We start from the raw sequence: 15,181 nt of genomic DNA, 5'->3' as shown, positions 1-15,181 counted from the left end.
TGGAGGGAACTCTGGAGTGAAAACTGCTATCGCCTGATTAGAGGCTGGAGTGGAAAGTCTGGGCAGCATCCTGAGAAAGATAAGAGACCAGCAGAGCCTATGAACTGTAGGAACAGCCGAGAAAGACAGCGGAGGGGTAAGTAACAGGACCTGAGAGTCTGGTGCATGACATAAGTTTTTCATGTTCAATGCCTTTTGCAAAGGTTTTACTTTTAACTCAGTGACCCCTAAAGGGGCCCATGGCAGGGTATTATGCCTTTTTTTAGTCTTCCTGTCTGTTATTGCAAAACTGTGGAGAACAGTTTCAGATAATTTTATTTTCTTTAATCTTTTTAAAGATTTGTAGAATTGAGGTTCCCTGGAAATGTTGGTGTGCAGATGTGGATTATATAATGGGTTCTTTCATTTGGGAGATTTGAAAATGTTGTGAAGGTACTTACCTGCCCAGATGGCCAACGTTGCCTTTGATGCTAAATGTCTGGCAATGTTTTAATACAAGCTCTGTTGAAAGGAAGAGGCAGCACCAACCTTTTGGGTACATAGCCTAAAGGGTCATGGTTGTCCCATGTATGAGTTATTTCTAAGCCTATATTGAATTGGGAGCAATTTGACATATTGATGTAAGAATGTTATCTAATAGATATGCAACCCCCCTTTTGGACGGTTGTTGTCATAATTGACTGACAGGGAACAAGTTGCTTTTCTAAGAGGTTGACATGCAAACCACAGTGTCCGGACATATTCTAGTGGGCAGATCACATTTCTAGAACTTTATTCATAGGACACTACTGTTTTGCTTGATGTAGCTTAAGAACATCTAGGCTGAAAGGATTGGAACTTCTAGTGGTCCAGACAGTACATTTAAGGGATCTATCCTTAAAATATATCAGGTCTTTATAGGACTAGACTATGCCTTATGAGCTTATAAATAGCTACATTACTTATTTGTTTGCATTTTATTCAAATTAAAATGCAAAAAAATAAAAGGTTTACACATTGTTTAACAATTTTGTTTACAAACTTTTGTGTGTAGGTAGAGAATAACAATGTTTATACTCAGAAATCCTCAATGACTATTAAATACAAATACATGGCTACTTTAAGTGAAACATTTTTTCCTCATGTAAGACTTTTGTTTTAACTAAATTTAAAATGTATGAATCAACACATTTTCACACATTAAATAATACATTTATTTTTTTTTTCTTGTTCAATATCATCAAATACAGAGTACAATAAAAAAAAAATTCTGCGTGGAAAATTCATTTTATGTTTAGTCTTTATCATATATAGGAAATTCAATATGTTGAGATCTCTGGTACGCTTGACTCCAGAATATTGTCCCATAAGAGAGTTCAGGATGAGTGACTTGTAAGAATGCTCTATAAATCCAAACTTTTTGTGCTTGAGCAAAGTTCTGCAAAATAAAGAATCATCATCATACACTAAAAAGGTTTGGTTTGCTTTACCCTGCTAAAGACTACAGATTTAGTTTCCAATATTTATTTCAGACTGCTGCAAGTTTATTCGTAAAAACAAAGTAATTTCTATTGCTAAAAATCTATGTAACTAGCAATTTTAATTATAAATACTCCAATTAAAAAAAGTTTATTACTGCCTAAATTCATAATCTGGAGAGCAAAATCATATTATTTATTCTCTATATAGTGGCAGTTTTATTACATTCATAATGAGAATATATAAAGCTGATAACATGATTATTCCTAATCCAAAACATATTTAAAATTCTTAATAAAATCTCTATTGAACAAAACCATCATTCCATCGTTATCATTATAATTGTATTAATTAAAAAGAGATTGAAAGTGGATTTGCAAGCAAAACTCGTGTATTAAATCATTGCATATCGAAAAAATGATTATTACACTGAGTAGACAATCTTGCTTTTTGAGTATGTTTTTAATGTCAGCAATAAAATGTATATAACTTTGATTTTAAATGTTGAGTATATTAAAATTCAACTTACATTTCCCTATTAACTAATAATTGATAAAATGACAAAAAGATTCATTCCAACAATGAAATTTAAGTTACAAAGTATTATTTGGCCTCACCCTGACTTTTCCAAGGAAGCTTGGTTAATAAGGTGCATCATTATCATCAGCTATTTATATAGCGCCAATACTTTTGTAGCGCTGTACAGAGAACTCACATCAATCCCTGCCCCATTTGAGCTTACAGTCTAAATTCCCTAACATACACACACAGACCAAGAGAGACTAAGGTAAATTATTAATAGCCAGTTAACCTACTTGTATGTTTTTGGAGTGTGGGAAGAAACCGATGCAAACACGGGGAGAACATACAAACTCCACACAGATGAGGCCAAGATCGAGAATTGAACTCATGACCCCAGTGCTGCGAGGCAGAAGTGCTAACCACTGAGCCACCGTGCTGCATTTGATATAATCAAACAGGAAGGGTTGTCTTCAGACCATGTGAATGTTTTAGCCATATCCTCTGATTGTATCATGTACTCCATTGTGAATATAAAGCAGGTTCCAAAAGAGCTGTTACGAGTACAATGCCCTATTTTAACTATCCTGTTAATTTAGGGCCAACAGGAGTTTAAATTATGGGAAAATAAGTATTGAGGTTGAAAGATATTGGGTGAGGAAAAAAAGGATTTTCCTGGTAAACCTAGGATTCATGAAAACCCCAAGCAAGTGTCAAATTTCAATTCCCAACTACTCTTCCCCTTCAAAAAGTTCTATAGTAAAATGCTAATGCCAGACACATTCATTGTGTCAACAGTTAGTTATCACAGGGCATCTTTCTCAGTCTTCACTGGCTCATTTTCCTCCATTAAAAATAAATAAAATAAAATGTAACATTTACCACTATACCTAGTTCTACATGTCTAATATAATGTACAATATAAATAAATTGCAGGAACCACTGATTCCAGAATCAAGGCCACGGCAATAGCCAATTAAACTGAACAGGGGGCATATTGGGACAGTTATGACAAAACAGGAAATGTCTGGATGTAAATTGATTTGTTCAAACAGTGCACAAATATAGTAGACAGGGCCTGATCAACCACTAGGCTGACCAGGCTGCAGCCTGGGGCGCTGGGTCCCGGGCGGCGCAGCACTGTGGGTAATTTTTTTTTTTTTTCTTCATTCATTTTTTTTTTCGGGGTGGGGGAGGGGGGGTCGCCGCAGGGGGGTGGAGGGCTTGACGATCAAAAGCATTGGTGGTCAGTGGTTAGCAACACACAGCCAATTGCCAGGCTGCCTGTTGCTGTGCAGCAGACAGGAAGCAGGACGTCTTCACTTCCTATCTGCTGATCTGAGGAGAGGAGCGACGCTGGCACAACTACAGGTAAGTGAAGGGGGGAACTGCCCTGCATATCTATAGGGAGGGGGGGGAACTGCCCTGCATATCTATAGGGAGGGGGGGAACTGCCCTGCATATCTATAGGGAGGGGGGGGGGAACTGCCCTGCATATCTATAGGGAGGGGGGGGGAACTGCCCTGCATATCTATAGGGAGGGGGGGGAACTGCCCTGCATATCTATAGGGAGGGGGGGGGAAACTGCCCTGCATATCTATAGGGAGGGGGGGGGAAACTGCCCTGCATATCTATAGGGAGGGGGGGGGGAACTGCCCTGCATATCTATAGGGAGGGGGGGGGAACTGCCCTGCATATCTATAGGGAGGGGGGGGGGGAACTGCCCTGCATATCTATAGGGAGGGGGGGGAAACTGCCCTGCATATCTATAGGGAGGGGGGGAACTGCCCTGCATATCTATAGGGAGGGGGGGGGAAACTGCCCTGCATATCTATAGGGAGGGGGGGGGGAACTGCCCTGCATATCTATAGGGAGGGGGGGGGGAACTGCCCTGCATATCTATAGGGAGGGGGGGGGGAACTGCCCTGCATATCTATAGGGAGGGGGGGGAAACTGCCCTGCATATCTATAGGGAGGGGGGGGAAACTGCCCTGCATATCTATAGGGAGGGGGGGGGACTGCCCTGCATATCTATAGGGAGGGGGGGGGAAACTGCCCTGCATATCTATAGGGAGGGGGGGAACTGCCCTGCATATCTATAGGGAGGGGGGGAACTGCCCTGCATATCTATAGGGAGGGGGGAACTGCCCTGCATATCTATAGGGAGGGGGGGAACTGCCCTGCATATCTATAAGGAGGGGGGGAACTGCCCTGCATATCTATAGGGAGGGGGAGAACTGCCCTGCATTTCTATAGGGAGGGGGAACTGCCCTGCATATCTATAGGAAGGGGGGGGGGAACTACCCTGCATATCTATAGGGAGGGGGGGGAACTACCCTGCATATCTATAGGGAGGGGGGGAACTACCCTGCATATCTATAGGGAGGGGGGGGAACTACCCTGCATATCTATAGGGAGGGGGGGAACTGCCCTGCATATCTATAAGGAGGGGGGGAACTGCCCTGCATATCTATAGGGAGGAAGGGGGGACTGCCCTGCATTTCTATAGGGAGGGGGAACTGCCCTGCATATCTATAGGAAGGGGGGGGGGAACTACCCTGCATATCTATAGGGAGGGGGGGGAACTACCCTGCATATCTATAGGGAGGGGGGGAACTACCCTGCATATCTATAGGGAGGGGGGGGAACTACCCTGCATATCTATAGGGAGGGGGGGAACTACACTGCATATCTATAGAGAGGGGGGGAACTACCCTGCATATCTATAGGGAGGAAGGGGGGACTACCCTGCATATGTATAGGGAGGGAGAGGGGGGACTGTCATGCATATGTATAGGGAGGGAGAGGGGGACTGTCATACAAATCTATAGGGTGGGAGGGGGGGTCTGCCATGAAAATCTATAGGGAGGTAGAGAGGTTGATATGTATGAAGGAGGGCAGAGGAGGGGGGCTGATATATGTGACTGGGGGAGCTTTGATGTGACGGGGGGGGGGATAGCTAGCTAGCAGAGTGGAGGTAAGGAAAATAGCTGCAAGGGGGATGGATGCAGGGTGGGAGGTAAAGAAAATGGCTGCAGCAGGGGTTAAGGAAAATGGCTGTGGGGGGGGGGGTTGTGGTTAAGGAAAATGGCTGCAGGGGGTATTTAAAAAATAGAGCAGCTTTGGGGGGCAGAATCTCATGATTGTGTGGTGGTCACATGGGTGGTCTCAGCAATCACTAGAATACTAAATATTAGTGAGATGGGGCTGGTAGAGGTTTGTATTTGATTGACAACAAATATTCAGATATTGCTTATATATGCCTGTCCAATGGGGTACTTTTAGCTGGCCATAATGGAGTGTTTTGTTTTAACTAAAGGGCCTGATCATTCAGGGTTTGCATTATAATACATTTTTGCATTTTCAAAACAGGACGCCAACTTTCCAGAAGCCAGCGAGAGGATAACAAAGTTGCAAGAGAGAAGAGCAAGGACAGGTAAGAGACAATGGCACAATCTGTCTAAATTTGAATGCTGGAGAATACACCTGAACATTCATATTCAGGAGTGTTCCTATACACCTATATATTCGGAGGGGGGGGGGGGGGGCGCTGCGGCCGTATTAGCCTAGGGCGGCCAGAACCCTTAATCAGGCCCTGATAGTAGATAAAAAAGGATAAAACCATTGCATACATTAATGAGACATCTAAATTGGATTGGTTAAAACTTAATTGGTATGTGGCAGCAGATTATGTTGGATGGTATTTCCTCCATTCCCTATTACAAGCAACTGTAGCCACATTCACAGTTACAGTTACTTACATTATATCAATATCTTGGCATTGCCCTGTGTATGAATTCAGCAATTTACCATGTGCAGAGATACAAGACTGCAGTTCAAGCACACAAACTCTGGATTTTAACTGTGCACTCAAGTGACATAGAGAATCCTCACACTACAAAGCAATGGCTGGTTCTCTAAATAGTAGAACATCAAGTATATAACAGAGGTAAGTATAAATACATCCATTATTTAAAGTGTAGCATTTAAACCAATAGACTTCTTTCTTAATACTGAAATAATGTCTTAAGTCAGGGGAAGACCTTTGTGTAAAAAGCATGTGGAAAACTAATCTAACAAAAAAATAATATTTATATTGAACAAAATATTTTCATCAGACCTAAAACAACAGTAAAATACTTACATACAATTGAGCTGCTTTAAATCAGTACTTAATCATTTTTCGCAGTGCATCAAAGCACTTCCATTTATCAGGGATATAGAAAGGTTCAAAGATGTGAGGAAATGGTGTGTCATATCCACATACTCTGGCTATTGGAGCTTCGAGATTCAAGAAGCACTCTTCCTGCAAATAAATAAGAACAAGATATAGCATGAATAATGACACATATCTAATTAGCTGGGGCCATGCTACGAAGTGGAAATGCTGAGGTTTTAAATTGCATGAATACACCAATGTTATAATGATAACAGTATGTAATTTATAGTGGCAATTGAAATACTATACATGCAAAAATAAATAAATAAAATAGGAGAATTACACAAAAATTCTGATTATTTTCTTTGATATATTAATAAAATTAATATTATCCTAAAATAACATTTAATTCTGTGACTTGATAAGTTTTAAAAAAAATTGTGTACCTTTTGCGGGTCATTATAAAATTTATGTACTTTTTGGTGTGTGTGTGTTTTATTTAAATAACTTTTCCATTTTTTTTCATTCTCATATCACAACACATTTTTTTTTATAAACAAGCTTATATGTTTGCCAGCTTTTAGGAAGTCATCTCCAGGAGATCCCAGGGGGTGGATCTAAAGGGCAAGTGTACAGTCATGACAACGTAAAGTTCAGAGTTAAAAAATACTTAGTCTAAAAAAAACCAAAAAACTTGTTTTTACTGAAATAGCATAAAACCTGTTTTGTGATATTTACAAAGCAACTTATTATTATTTTAATAGCATTAACTTTTCAGACCTATGTTTTTTCGCTTAAGCTCTCTAAATCCTGCATATAAATTTACCATTCCCAGGTGATTTCTTAAACAGAGAATGGTGATATAACGAATGCTCCTTAGTCAGACTAGTGTAAATGACCATCAATGTTGAGTTAATAAGCACTGATTTATCTACTACTCCAAACATTCTCATAGTGTTAAAGTGAGAATTTGCACAATTTTGGTTTCAAGACTGTTAAGTGAGCTTATGAAGCACTGGTAAATACATAATCCTAAAATAAAGGATTTGCTTAAACTGCAGTATGAAGGAGAGTTGTAGCAACATTGTGAAGGTCAGAATTTATGTGGGGAGTCACCATCATATGATTTCAATACATTATCAAATGTAAATTGTTAATAAACAAGTCATCTGTTCAACAGCTTCTAGATAAAATATACGGCACAAAGAGACATGAAAATATTGTATAAAAGCCCAGTCTCCATTCCAAAGTGTTTACAAATGTGTCATTTGACCATATGTATAAAGAAAGCAGTTTGAACTTATGCTGCTCACATATGTTGGACAAAATGTTTTCATTCAACCAATGTTTATATTAAAACTGTAGCTTGTAGCAATGTATTATTTGATATAAATATCTGTTTACAATTATACATTTCTATAAATGGTAATGAATAGGAAATTATGTTTAATGAATAATGCTAAAGACCAAGTTAAAAATATGGGCTTTACCTATGCCGTGGGGTTTTAGCCACAAATGATCACATGCTAACAGCATTTAAAGAATTAATCTACTGAAAGGACGGTGAAACAATTGATGACAAAAATAAACCATCAAGTCGTTGGTTAAAAAATAAAATGTCCCTTGGCTATTCAATTAACACCAACTGAGTAATTTATCTTTGTTTTCAATGAAGTGAATGGTGATTAGCTATATAAAAAAAAAAGCTGCTGAATCACAGATTACATTTATTTTATCTGTAACTTAACTTATGGTCAAAGAAATACAGTGGATCACAGGACTGTCCTTGGTGGAGGAGACTTAATAAACTGTAACAATTAAGGGCTCTCTTTATTAAAATGCAGCAATAAGGGCAGCTAATCTTGCCGATAGAAAATCACTTATCATAGTAAAAAACAGTATCATTCAGATACCCAGGTGATACTGGCCCGAAGCATTAAGAGATAACTTACCACTTCACTGAGCCAGTCGCAGGGGACCCAATAATAAAATTATTTGTCATGGATTTTCTTCTTCCATCACCATCCTGAGGTGATAAAAGAAGAAAGATTGCAGCGGAATATGTACTGCTGCAATCATGCTGAATAGGAAATAAATAGAATATTACCGTTGGCGGTAGCACTACTATCACTGTTGGTGGCCCCTTGATATATAGGGCAAAAACACCCGATTTCACCGGAGATAGGGATTTTCTCCATTTAATATATAGGGCTTCCCTCTTGTCTCCACACCTAGTCTTCTGCTCCGCCTCTACTGCATTAACCTGCCTGGAGTTTCTGAAGCATTGGTATTTTTGTTTATTGTTCTGTACTGTCTCGCCATGTATAGTCTACTGTTTGCTCGGTGTACGGCGCTGCAGAAATCTTGTGGTGCCTAACAAATAAACGATAATAATAATAATAGTGTCCTTAAATAGTGATAGTTCTCTGTTGCCCCCCTAAAAGTGTCTGTGCTGGTTCATTACTATATTCTACATTGCAATATTGTTAGTTAGTTTTTATATTTTCTCTCTCTAAACCAACATGTTATTTCCCTTGTACTAAACCCTACAAATACTCATGTGTTGATTTCTGTAATTTTCTTCTTAAAAATCAGCATAAATTTATCACCTTTACAAATATATAAATTGCAGTGAAAATATATTTTTGTCACCCAATATTCATTTATGACTTAAAAAGTGTCAATTTGTGATATAGGACAGTTGTAACAGTTTATCTTGAAGACATCAGTTATTTCAATTTCTGGCTTCTGCATGGTATGCAGACATTAGAAACTTCCATATGCTTGTCTGGTTGGGTTAGCTGAACTCAGCCGTCATGGCCATAATAATTAAAATTTCTTGATCTATACGGAAAACACGCTGGCAATACAAACTCCCACTTTTTATAGGAGCTGGACAAGTTGGTAAAATAAGCAAAAAGCAAAGTCAATAGAGTGCTTAAATACTGAGGGTGTGTTGACAACGCCTCTACCATAAAGATAAATAATTTCCATAATTGCCGTTTAAGCTGCTTCAACGGCAACGTGAATGCAGTCTGACTCATCTGAAACACGTGCATAGGAAATGCTAATGTGTACCTAGTCTAAACATTAAAAGGGAATTGTTACTATTGTTGTCTATTCAGATTTCCTATTGTTGGTATACACTAAAGACATAATAAGTTGTGTATAGCTATTAATAAACATAATAACAAAAAAGTAATAAAACTTTGCGCAAACTGTACCTTTCAAACCCTTTATGTTTTTTTACTATATAATTGTAAACAATACCTATGTCTACACAGCCACAATTTCCATCTCTAGATATAATAAAACTAGCACAAACATAAAAAAGTGAGCTTAACACAAAATCTCTCCTCACAACATTTCATATGACCAAAGAGTAGTACTTTTAGGAAAAAATATTTTTCTTGTATTACAAGAAACCAACATGTACTTTTGGCTATATGGTATACATAAAAGGAAAATAATTAGCACACAAACTAAAATTGATAAACAAAAATGCAAATGTATATATCCTTTGATGGAAATCAAGAAAGGGTAAACTTGCATTGTATATACAGTTATTCAATTTTTGGTACAAACAAATAGAGATTACACAATTAGCGATGCCACTTTTGAATCAGTGCACTGGGGAATCAAGGGGTTGGGTACGAAATCCCGACAGAAGAAATACTGACACTTATCCTGCCAACATGAAAATGCAGACAGGGTAAATGCCGATATTTCAATTTGGCCGAAACTGATAGAATGCCAACATTGTGATTGCCGACAGTCACAATGCAGACATTAAATCAGCATTGCTGTACAGCCACTGGAGCTGTTCATAGCAGCCTAGGATCTGTAGTTCTCCAATGTAAATATTGTTTAATTCATCTGTCACTGACCATTTATTACCCATCAACCACTGTCCATGAGTGTGGGAAGAGCCCTTTTTAATATTATTTATTTATTTTTAACACAGTTTTCTACTGGAAAATTCAGCGGCCTCCGGCATTGCTGATTTAATGTTGGCATTGTGACTGTCGGCAATTACAGTGTCGGTATTTTATCTGCGTCAGCCAAATAGAAATACTGGTATTTTCATGTAGACAGGAAAAGTAACGGCATTTCTTCCATCAGGAATATGACTATCATCGGAGTCAAGATCATATTGTTCTTCAATCAACAAATCATGTTAATGATTTACAAGGAGAGTTCACTTTGGACAGCTCCATGCTTTCACACCTGCAACCCACCCATGTAGCAAATAGGGGGGTCGCTATTGAACACTGGATGAGGACAGGATGGACTCTCGCTCCCTGCATGGCAATCTGACACAATGATTTGCTACTGACTTAAGGTAAAGGGAGTGTGATGAAACAAGAGATGGAGACTGTCGCTATTTCACAGGTACCTTGCTTCACACAGGGTACAAGGATGTGCCCATGAGTACTTTTAGTCCAATGCTCGTCAGGTGTGCCCGTGTGCAACAAGACATGGGTATTTTACACTTTGTTATACAGGTTAAGCATGCCCAGTTTCCCCTCTCATTGCTAAACAGAGATGTGATACCAAGGATACGTAAAATGTAATTTTAATATTTTATTGTTACAAGGTCTCTAAAAAGACTATTAACTACTAACATCATAGCTATAACGTAATATACAAGTGGTTCCCAATGCGGAATTGCCTATAACGCTTCTGGTGACTGAAGGCTCATAAGATCATCCCAAAGGTTATACTGGATGTGGTAATGCAGCACTCTTTAGTTAACAAGATTGACAGGGCAGAGCTCCCTGTGTGTTGTGTGTGTACTGCATTGTGTTGGAGAATCCACTTCCAGACTTGCAGGAGCTGACCAAAACAGGGGTTCGAGAGACAGCAGGGAGCAAGTATCCCCACTTGACAGCCCCACTAATTCACCCTGAATAGTGTCCCATTCTAAGTCATACTAGCTTCACTTGAATAAGCTGTGTCATTTATCCACTTGTTTGTAAGTTCTCTCATGAGCAGTGCCCTCCATACCCTTTATCTTCATGTCTGCATTTAGTTTATCTAACTTGTTTGTGTCCCTGTTTTATGTATGTCTCTATTTCCCCATTGTCTGGCAAAGATGTACTGTGGAATCCAACAATTCAACAATAATATTAACTATGGGACAAAGTCCACTTTGGTGATTTGTGAAAAGTGGTGGTCATTCTATGTGACACTTTTACTTAACACAACTTTTACCAGACAAAGGCAGAGAAACTAATTTGCAGTCCTTCAATATTATTCAATGTTTCATTGGCATGTGACACCATTGGGGATGAAATAGAAAGCACATGAAATATATGATTTACAGTACAAAGAACATTTGAAATGAAACATTTCTTGTCCTGTTTTTGTTCCTAAAAAGGAAGCAGTTTGATCAATGTGTTTAGTTGGGGTGATTGGATTATGTATGCTTTGACCATGCTTCAAAGAAAAAATATGCAACAAAGCCTAATCCAACTTCACTTGCTTCTTAAATTTCTTCCAGCAATTCTCAGTATAGTTAGCAACAATCATTTTCTGTCAATCTTTCTTTAAATAATTAAAAACAGACAGATCTTTTGGAAAGTAATTGTACTTGGGCCAAATGTTCGATAAAAAGTGCAATGAACTGCACAAAAACTAACATTAGATAAATGTAGTAAAAATCAGATTAACTGGAAAATTCACTTTACAGCATGACATAATGCTTAATGGCAAAATGGTATATGCCAGCGATTTCCAAAGTGTGTGCTGCAGCTCCAATGGGTAACAGGGGTGCCGTGGGCAAGAAAAAAAAACCAAAAAAAAAACAACTTACCAATCCGTTGGGACCCGGGACCCAGCATCCTCGTCCCTCTTTGCTTCTCATTGAATGTCAGACGTGACGTCATCACATCCGACATATTCAGTGAGAAGCGGCAGGAGAGAGGAGGATGTTGGTCCGGGCACCGCCAGATTATTAAGAAGACAGAAGAGAAGACAGAAGAGAAGACAGAAGAAATAGAAGAAAGAAGGCCAAGTATGGTAAGTAAAGAAATGGATGGATAATGGTGATAGAAAACAGCAATGAAGGGGCAAAAGAATGAAGGAGGGGGCAGAGGGAGGATAAAAAGGCGCAGAATGTGTGGATGAAGGGGCACACAGTGTGTGGATGAAGGGGCACAAAGTGTGTGGATGAAGGGGCACACAGAGTGTGGATGAAGGGGCACACAGAGTGTGGATGAAGGGGCACACAGAGTGTGGATGAAGGGGCACACAGTGTGTGGATGAAGGGGCACACAGAGTGTGGATGAAGGGGCACACAGAGTGTGGATGAAGGGGCACACAGTGTGTGGATGAAGGGGCACAGTGTGAGGATGAAGGGAAACATTGTGATGATTTTTGTACATGTTGTTTTATTTTGTTTGATATTATTCCTCTTAATATTATCTGTAAATTATTCTTTGACAGAAATATAATTGAAAAAAATATATAAAAATATTCTTTTCCCTTGGATTTATGTGTATTTTTTTTGCAAACAACTTAATAAGTATTTCTGTCCTGACCTAAATACTTATTACGTTATTTTGACCCACATACTCATAAAATGGGACTGCTCTGTAATTATTTTGGAGGGGTGCCTTTAAAAAGTTATGGGGACTCTAAGGGTGCCAGAAACTGAAAAAGTTTGGGAACCACTGGTATATGCCATTCAAGGCTTCCTCAATTGTCTAGCAAATAGATTGCAGCATGCAATGGATTCACTCAAAGACTTATAAGAAGCAACTAAAAGAACATGGCTGGATAGTAAACAGAGTAAAAAGTTATTTCATTTCATTACAAAAGATAATGTTTATGGGGGTCTAGATTAACACCATACACAACATAGTTTCTCTATCAGAACGGAGGTTTATCAAGATCTAGTCCCTGGCACGTCAGCTGCAGACTTATCAAATGTCAATAAAGGACAATTAATGAGGATGCTTTCCTCCACCATAGGCACCATACCTTGGGCAAGATGGCACATGTGAGATCTGCAGTTGGAACTTTTGGGATCACAAACTGATAGGATAATGAGATGATGAGATAAATCTAAGAGGTGGCGTAGACCAAAATTAAAGACAAGAGGAGTGTCACTTTTGGAGCCAGAATGGATAATACTGATTACAGAATCTAGAGTCACAGCCTGGGGATCCAACCTTCAAGGACAAATGGCACATGGTCACAAAGCAAGAAAGGTCATCACGGAAATGTTTGTGGAAAGAAATTCAGCACTTTCAACTTCATTTTAGTAATTTAGAATATTCTCAGACAACATCTCATCGGTTGTCGCCAAGGGGGCAACGGGATCAGACACTGGAAGAGATGTTCTCTGTGAACCTGGGAACTGTGGCGTAATTTGCTGGTGCCCTGTTATTCCATTTTGAAAAGGACTTAAAACTCTAAATGCTCATTTTCTATCTGCCTGTAGCAAGAGCACATCTACACTGGTGTCTGCGATTTTATGAGATTGGAAGTGCGGCTTGTTTATATCCAGTAATTGTCTTGTAATAATGAATATGTTTGTATGTTTTAGCATAAGAACTTATTTGACACAAAATAATAGGTTCATGCATAAGCATACATCTATAGATATATTTGGATTCGTTTTGGCAAAAATGTGTATATTTACAGATACATTTGGATGTTCTTATGGCAATAACTATTTTATTTGATTTAGTGACAAACAACTCAAATGAAATATCTGTATATTTGAGAATACATGTGAATATCCAGATTTTTCTTCTGGTAAGAGATAATTCGGATTTTATATATTCGTTTATTTGAAAACATATGTTAAGAGACAATTTCAAGTTACTTGTTGGTAAAAGATCATACATGCTTCTTTATTTGATATGATAGAAAAAAGAAATAAGAGGAAAGGAAAAGGAAGGAAGAAAAAAAATACTAAAAACAGGTATTTTTCATCATGACAATGATAAAATGAAAGGAAATAGTAAATGTATTCCAAGTGATAACTAGTTTCAAACATATACACAATTTGCTATACACAGAATAAGGTGATGTATATATTTATGCAGATTACACTATGATGTTTTTTAATTTTCAGATCCTTCCACATGGTACACTGAATGTAAAAATATTGTCTATCACAAGATAAGAATTACACTGTATTTGGATGGACTTTATCGTTATGGTTAGACTATAATATTTAATAAGTTATAGAAAGATTTATTGTATAATATGTTATCAACATAAATGTTGTTATATGGTTGTGACGTTAAATACTTTCGTGTCAAAAAAGACAAAAGTATTATAAGAGTAATACCTTTACTGGCTAACCACAATTTTTTTTTTATTATATTTGCTAGCTTTCAGAGCACAGTGGCCCCTTCTTCAGGCAAGTTTACAAATAAATGATTGAAGAAAAGGCACTTTTCACTTAAGAGCTGTTACATCAAGAAATTTGTACAGGGGAGGCATACATCATTAAGATAAGCTAAAGTAATAACACAAAGGTTTCCCTTAAGGATGGAGAAGTAAAAGTCTTAAGAGTGCAGAGATCTGGAGTCACTTTGCTGTGGGGTGTGAAGTGTGTCCATGTAGTGGGTCATAAATCCATGTGTTAAATTGAGCCCTTGAGTTAATGACTGGAATGTTCTTATCAGTTTGAATTTCCATATTTTTCTTTCCCTGTCATTTTTAAAAAGACCTTTTAGTACTAAGACTTTTAAATCTGTCACACTGTGTCCTGGTCCAGAGAAGTGTTTACCCACAGGGGTGTCCAGAGACTTCCTTATTGTGTGTCTGTGTAAATTCATCCTGGATTGCAGTTTCTGCTTTGTCTCTCCAATGTATATTCCCTCAGGGCACCTTGTACAGTGTACAATGTACACTGTATTATGTACACCACATTGGAGGAAGCACATGAGAATGTGTTAGTTATTTTATAGTCCCGTTGTGTGTTGGGTATGTGGACTGTGTTTGTTGGTAAGACATGGGTACAGGTTTTGCATTTTTTGTTTTTGCAAGGGAAGGTGCCAGTCTGATGGTGATTAGAGGGCACTT

The 15,181-nt window shown here is 38.4% G+C and overlaps 1 protein-coding gene and 1 long non-coding RNA gene across 2 annotated transcripts in view; both read right to left on the bottom strand.

Moving 5' to 3' along the window:
* The window catches only part of BCKDHB (branched chain keto acid dehydrogenase E1 subunit beta), a 409,624-nt gene that overhangs the window by 233,271 nt on the left and 161,172 nt on the right, over positions 1-15,181 (bottom strand). The gene's annotated exons all lie outside the window — the stretch shown is intronic.
* LOC142142806 (uncharacterized) lies at positions 1,170-6,465 on the bottom strand. The gene is made up of 2 exons (XR_012689337.1): positions 6,122-6,465; positions 1,170-1,417 (listed from the first exon to the last, which is right to left on the bottom strand). It is a non-coding gene; the product is annotated as an uncharacterized LOC142142806 (long non-coding RNA).

The sequence above is a fragment of the Mixophyes fleayi genome, chromosome 3 (genome assembly GCF_038048845.1).
Source record: "Mixophyes fleayi isolate aMixFle1 chromosome 3, aMixFle1.hap1, whole genome shotgun sequence".
Taxonomy (NCBI): domain Eukaryota; kingdom Metazoa; phylum Chordata; class Amphibia; order Anura; family Limnodynastidae; genus Mixophyes; species Mixophyes fleayi.
Note: the sequence above shows the minus strand (reverse complement) of the source record. Positions and strands in the feature narration are given on the sequence as shown.